We start from the raw sequence: 6,525 nt of genomic DNA on the forward strand, positions 1-6,525 counted from the left end.
TAAAGGCATAGTGATAGTTCCACTGTGGCCTATAGTCTAGTTCCCATCACTTGGAGACAGAGGCAGAGGTGGTGACGATCCTTAGAGCTAATGGTGGATGTTGATCTCTGACTTGTCCTCTGCTGTCATATTGGGTTGCTGGGAGTACCAGGGTTGGCTCAGAGGCTCTGTCTCTCTCTCTCTGTGTGTGTGTGTGTGTGTGTTGATCTCTCAGACTTGTCCTCTGCTGTCATATTGTACCAGGGTTGGCTCAGAGGCTCTGTCTCTCTCTCTCTCTCTGTGTGTGTGTGTGTGTGTGTGTGCTCTCAGACTTGTCCTCTGCTGTCATTGGGTTGCTGGGAGTACCAGGGATGGCTCAGAGGCTGTGTGTGTGTGTTCTCTCAGACTTGTCCTCTGCTGTCATTGGGTTGCTGGGAGTACCAGGGTTGGCTCAGAGGCTGTGTGTGTGTTCTCTCAGACTTGTCCTCTGCTGTCATTGGGTTGCTGGGAGTACCAGGGTTGGCTCAGAGGCTCTGTGTGTGTGTGTGTTCTCTCAGACTTGTCCTCTGCTGTCATTGGGTTGCTGGGAGTACCAGGGTTGGCTCAGAGGCTGTGTGTGCGGCAGCTAGTTAGTTCTGTTCCAGGCGCAGACTAGGTTTAGTTTAGTTTAATGTGTCTTGTCAGTGTGGGAGTTTTACTGGAGCTGTTGCTATGTTTGTAGATGTTGTTTCAACCTGCTTGTTAAGAGACATAGATGGCTTTAGGGAGGCCTCCTATGGTGTTGTGTATCTGTGAAGATACTAGTAGTAGTGTAGATGTTGTTTCAACCTGCTTGTTAAGAAACAGAGATGGCTTTAGGGAAGCCTCCTATGGTGTTGTGTATCTGTGAAGACACTAGTAGTAGTGTTTTAAAAGCTTGAGTGGAGTGGCTGTGTGTGTCGCATAGTTTTCCTTGGTATGTCCTTGTGCTGTTGTGGAAAATAGCCACCAGGCAGGGCATTGCAGTAGGTCAGGCCATGTTCTAAAGCACTGGCACCATAGAGGAGCACACACACACGTGCACACGCACACACACACAGCTGGCCTCAAGAACCCAGGGGTAAAACAACGATTTTTGGACATGAATCAGACAAGCGAACCCTACCCTTCCTGCATCCTTGACACAAATCAAAGATCCTCCCCAAAAAAAGGAAAGGTTTAGTTGGGGGGGTCGAACTTCACTATAAAAGTTTGAAAAAGAAATGAGAGCGCCATTTTGGCAAAGCCCTGTATTTTGACAGCTCAGGTACCCACATGTATTATTAGGTTTACAATCACACTTCCCATGAACGACCACCTGGATGTGCTGTGGGCAGAATAGAGCGACTATGATTAAATAACCTCAAGGTGACACTGGCAAGCCGGTTGCCAAGGAGACACGCTGCATGACTTCACAGCCACTTCAATGAGCATGATTCAGCAGAACGGTGTGAGCCTGGAGGAAGGAGAGTAGAGGGAGGATGGGCGGGAGGAGAGTAGAGGGAGAATGGGAGGAAGGAGAGTAGAGGGAGGGAGGGTGATGCAGTCTGTGGGACAGAGGTAGAGACCCAGCACTGATGGACTGAATGGGGGCTGAAAACTACTGTTGCACTGAAAGAGAAAGAAGAAGAAGAAGAGGAGGAAATGAGAGAGAAGATGGAAGTGTAGAGCAGTGCGGTTTACGGGTTGCAGTTGAGGATCAATTAAATAATTTTATTTGTCATATGCTTCATAAACAACAGGAGTAGACTAACGGTGAAATGCTTCATAAACAACAGGAGTAGACTAACGGTGAAATGCTTACTTAGGGCCCTTCCCAGCAATGCAGGGAGAAATAATTGAAAAATAGTAACTTGAGGAATAAATACACAATGAGAAATGATAACTTAGTACGGAGATAATTGAGGTAGATATGTAAAGTGCCTTGCAAAAGTATTCAGACCCCTTGGATTTCTTCACATTTTATTACTTTACAAAGTGGGATTAAAATGGATATATATGTATATGTAAAATTGTCAACAATCTACACTAAATACTCGTAAGTGGAAGAAAAATCCTATTTTTTTCAACATTAATACAAAATTCGTAACTACACTGAACAAAAATATAAACACAACATACAACATTTTCAAAGATTTTACTGAAATACAGTTCATAAAATGAAATCAGTGAATTAAAATAAATGCACTAATCTATGAATGTCTCATGGCTGGGAATACAGATTTGCATCTGTTTGTCACAGATACCTTTAAAAAAAGGTAGGGGCGTGGATCACAAAACCAGTCAGTATCTGGTGTGACCCCCATTTGCCTCCTGCAGTGCGACACATCTGCTTCATGTAGAGTTGATCAGGCGGTTGATTGTGGCTTATGGAACGTTGTCCCAGTCCTCTTCAATGGTTGTTGGATATTGTCGGGAACTGGAACATGCTGTCGATCCAGAGCATCCCAAACATGCTCAGGGGGTGATATGTCTGGTGTGTTTGCTGGGCTGAAGGTTTTGAGGCCGGTCGGACGTTGGAAGCGGCTTATGGCAGAGAAATGAACATTAAATTATCTGGCAACATCGCTGGTGGACATTCCTGCAGTCAGCATGCATTGTGTTTTGTGACAAAACGGCACATTTTAGGGTGGCCTAATTTCCCCCAGCACAAGGTGCACCTGTGTAACAATCATGCTGTTAATACACACCTGTCAGTCAGGTGGATGGATTATCTTGGCAATGGAGAAATGTTCACTAACAGGGATGTAATGTCTTTGTTGTTGAGTGAAATATGCTTTTTGTGCAAATGGAAAATTCCTGTGATATTTTATTTCAGCTCATGAAATATTGGACCAACACTTTACATGTTGCATTTACATTTTTATACAGTATAAAATATAGTTAGTACATAAGTATTCAGCCTCTTTGTTTAGGCAAGCCTAAATGAGTTTGGCTTAACAAGGCACATAATAAGTTATATGGACTCACCCTGTGTGAATAATAGTGGTTGACATTATTGTTTTATGACAAACCCTTCACCCTGTCCCTCATACATACAACATCTGTAAGGTCCCTCATACATACAACACCTGTAAGGTCCCTCATACATACAACACCTGTAAGGTCCCTCATACATACAACACCTGTAAGGTCCCTCATACATACAACACCTGTAAGGTCCCTCATACATACAACACCTGTAAGGTCCCTCATACATACAACACCTGTAAGGTCCCTCATACATACAACACCTGTAAGGTCCCTCATACATACATCACCTGTAAGGTCCCTCATACATACAACACCTGTAAGGTCCCTCATACATACATCACCTGTAAGGTCCCTCATACATACAACACCTGTAAGGTCCCTCATACATACAACACCTGTAAGGTCCCTCATACATACAACACCTGTAAGGTCCCTCATACATACAACACCTGTAAGGTCCCTCATACATACAACACCTGTAAGGTCCCTCATACATACAACACCTGTAAGGTCCCTCATACATACATCACATGTAAGGTCCCTCATACATACAACACCTGTAAGGTCCCTCATACATACATCACCTGTAAGGTCCCTCATACATACAACACCTGTAAGGTCCCTCATACATACAACACCTGTAAGGTCCCTCATACATACAACACCTGTAAGGTCCCTCATACATACAACACCTGTAAGGTCCCTCATACATACAACACCTGTAAGGTCCCTCATACATACATACAACACCTGTAAGGTCCCTCATACATACATACAACACCTGTAAGGTCCCTCATACATACATACAACACCTGTAAGGTCCCTCATACATACATACAACACCTGTAAGGTCCCTCATACATACATACAACACCTGTAAGGTCCCTCATACATACATACAACACCTGTAAGGTCCCTCATACATACATACAACACCTGTAAGGTCCCTCATACAATACAACATCTGTAAGGTCCCTCATACAATACAACACCTGTAAGGTCCCTCATACATACATCACCTGTAAGGTCCCTCATACAATACAACATCTGTAAGGTCCCTCATACATACAACACCTGTAAGGTCCCTCATACATACAACACCTGTAAGGTCCTCATACATACAACACCTGTAAGGTCCCTCATAACTACAACATCTGTAAGGTCCCTCATACATACAACATCTGTAAGGTCCCTCATACATACAACACCTGTAAGGTCCCTCATACATACAACACCTGTAAGGTCCCTCATACATACAACACCTGTAAGGTCCCTCATACATACAACACCTGTAACCCTCACATACAACACCTGTAAGGTCCCTCATACATACAACACCTGTAAGGTCCCTCAATACATACAACACCTGTAAGGTCCCTCAATACATACAACACCTGTAAGGTCCCTCAATACATACAACACCTGTAAGGTCCCTCATACAACACCTAAGGTCCCTCAACACCTGTATACGGTCCCTCATACAATACAACATCTGTAAGGTCCCTCATACATACAACATCTGTAAGGTCCCTCATACATACAACACCTGTAAGGTCCCTCATACATACAACACCTGTAAGGTCCCTCATACATACAACACCTGTAAGGTCCCTCATACATACAACATCTGTAAGGTCCCTCATACATACAACATCTGTAAGGTCCCTCATACATACAACACCTGTAAGGTCCCTCATACATACAACACCTGTAAGGTCCCTCATACATACAACACCTGTAAGGTCCCTCATACATACAACACCTGTAAGGTCCCTCATACATACAACACCTGTAAGGTCCCTCATACATACAACACCTGTAAGGTCCCTCATACATACAACACCTGTAAGGTCCCTCATACATACAACACCTGTAAGGTCCCTCATACATACAACACCTGTAAGGTCCCTCATACATACAACACCTGTAAGGTCCCTCATACATACAACATCTGTAAGGTCCCTCATACATACAACACCTGTAAGGTCCCTCAATACATACAACACCTGTAAGGTCCCTCAATACATACAACACCTGTAAGGTCCCTCAATACATACAACACCTGTAAGGTCCCTCATACATACAACACCTGTAAGGTCCCTCATACATACAACACCTGTAAGGTCCCTCATACATACAACACCTGTAAGGTCCCTCATACATACAACACCTGTAAGGTCCCTCATACATACAACACCTGTAAGGTCCCTCATACATACAACACCTGTAAGGTCCCTCATACATACAACACCTGTAAGGTCCCTCAATACATACAACACCTGTAAGGTCCCTCATACATACAACACCTGTAAGGTCCCTCATACATACAACACCTGTAAGGTCCCATCATACATACATACAACACCTGTAAGGTCCCTCATACATACATACAACACCTGTAAGGTCCCTCATACATACATACAACACCTGTAAGGTCCCTCATACATACATACAACACCTGTAAGGTCCCTCATACATACATACAACACCTGTAAGGTCCCTCATACATACATACAACACCTGTAAGGTCCCTCATACATACATACAACACCTGTAAGGTCCCTCATACATACATACAACATCTGTAAGGTCCCTCATACATACATACAACATCTGTAAGGTCCTCATACATACAACACCTGTAAGGTCCCTCATACATACATACAACACCTGTAAGGTCCCTCATACATACATACAACACCTGTAAGGTCCCTCATACATACAACACCTGTAAGGTCCCTCATACATACATACAACACCTGTAAGGTCCCTCATACATACATACAACATCTGTAAGGTCCCTCATACATACATACAACACCTGTAAGGTCCCTCATACATACAACACCTGTAAGGTCCCTCATACATACATACAACACCTGTAAGGTCCCTCATACATACATACAACACCTGTAAGGTCCCTCATACATACATACAACACCTGTAAGGTCCCTCATACATACATACAACACCTGTAAGGTCCCTCATACATACATACAACACCTGTAAGGTCCCTCATACATACATACAACACCTGTAAGGTCCCTCATACATACATACAACACCTGTAAGGTCCCTCATACATACAACACCTGTAAGGTCCCTCATACATACAACCTCTGTAAGGTCCTCAATACATACAACACCTGTAAGGTCCCTCATACATACAACACCTGTAAGGTCCCTCATACATACAACACCTGTAAGGTCCCTCATACATACATACAACACCTGTAAGGTCCTCATACATACATACAACACCTGTAAGGTCCCTCATACATACAACATCTGTAAGGTCCTCATACATACAACACCTGTAAGGTCCTCAATACATACAACACCTGTAAGGTCCCTCATACATACAACACCTGTAAGGTCCCTCATACATACAACACCTGTAAGTCCCTCATACATACAACACCTGTAAGGTCCCTCATACATACATACAACACCTGTAAGGTCCCTCATACATACATACAACACCTGTAAGGTCCCTCATACATACATACAACACCTGTAAGGTCCCTCATACATACATACAACACCTGTAAGGTC

Source organism: Oncorhynchus keta, chromosome 20, assembly GCF_023373465.1.
Source record: "Oncorhynchus keta strain PuntledgeMale-10-30-2019 chromosome 20, Oket_V2, whole genome shotgun sequence".
In the NCBI taxonomy this organism is placed as follows: Eukaryota; Metazoa; Chordata; class Actinopteri; order Salmoniformes; family Salmonidae; genus Oncorhynchus; species Oncorhynchus keta.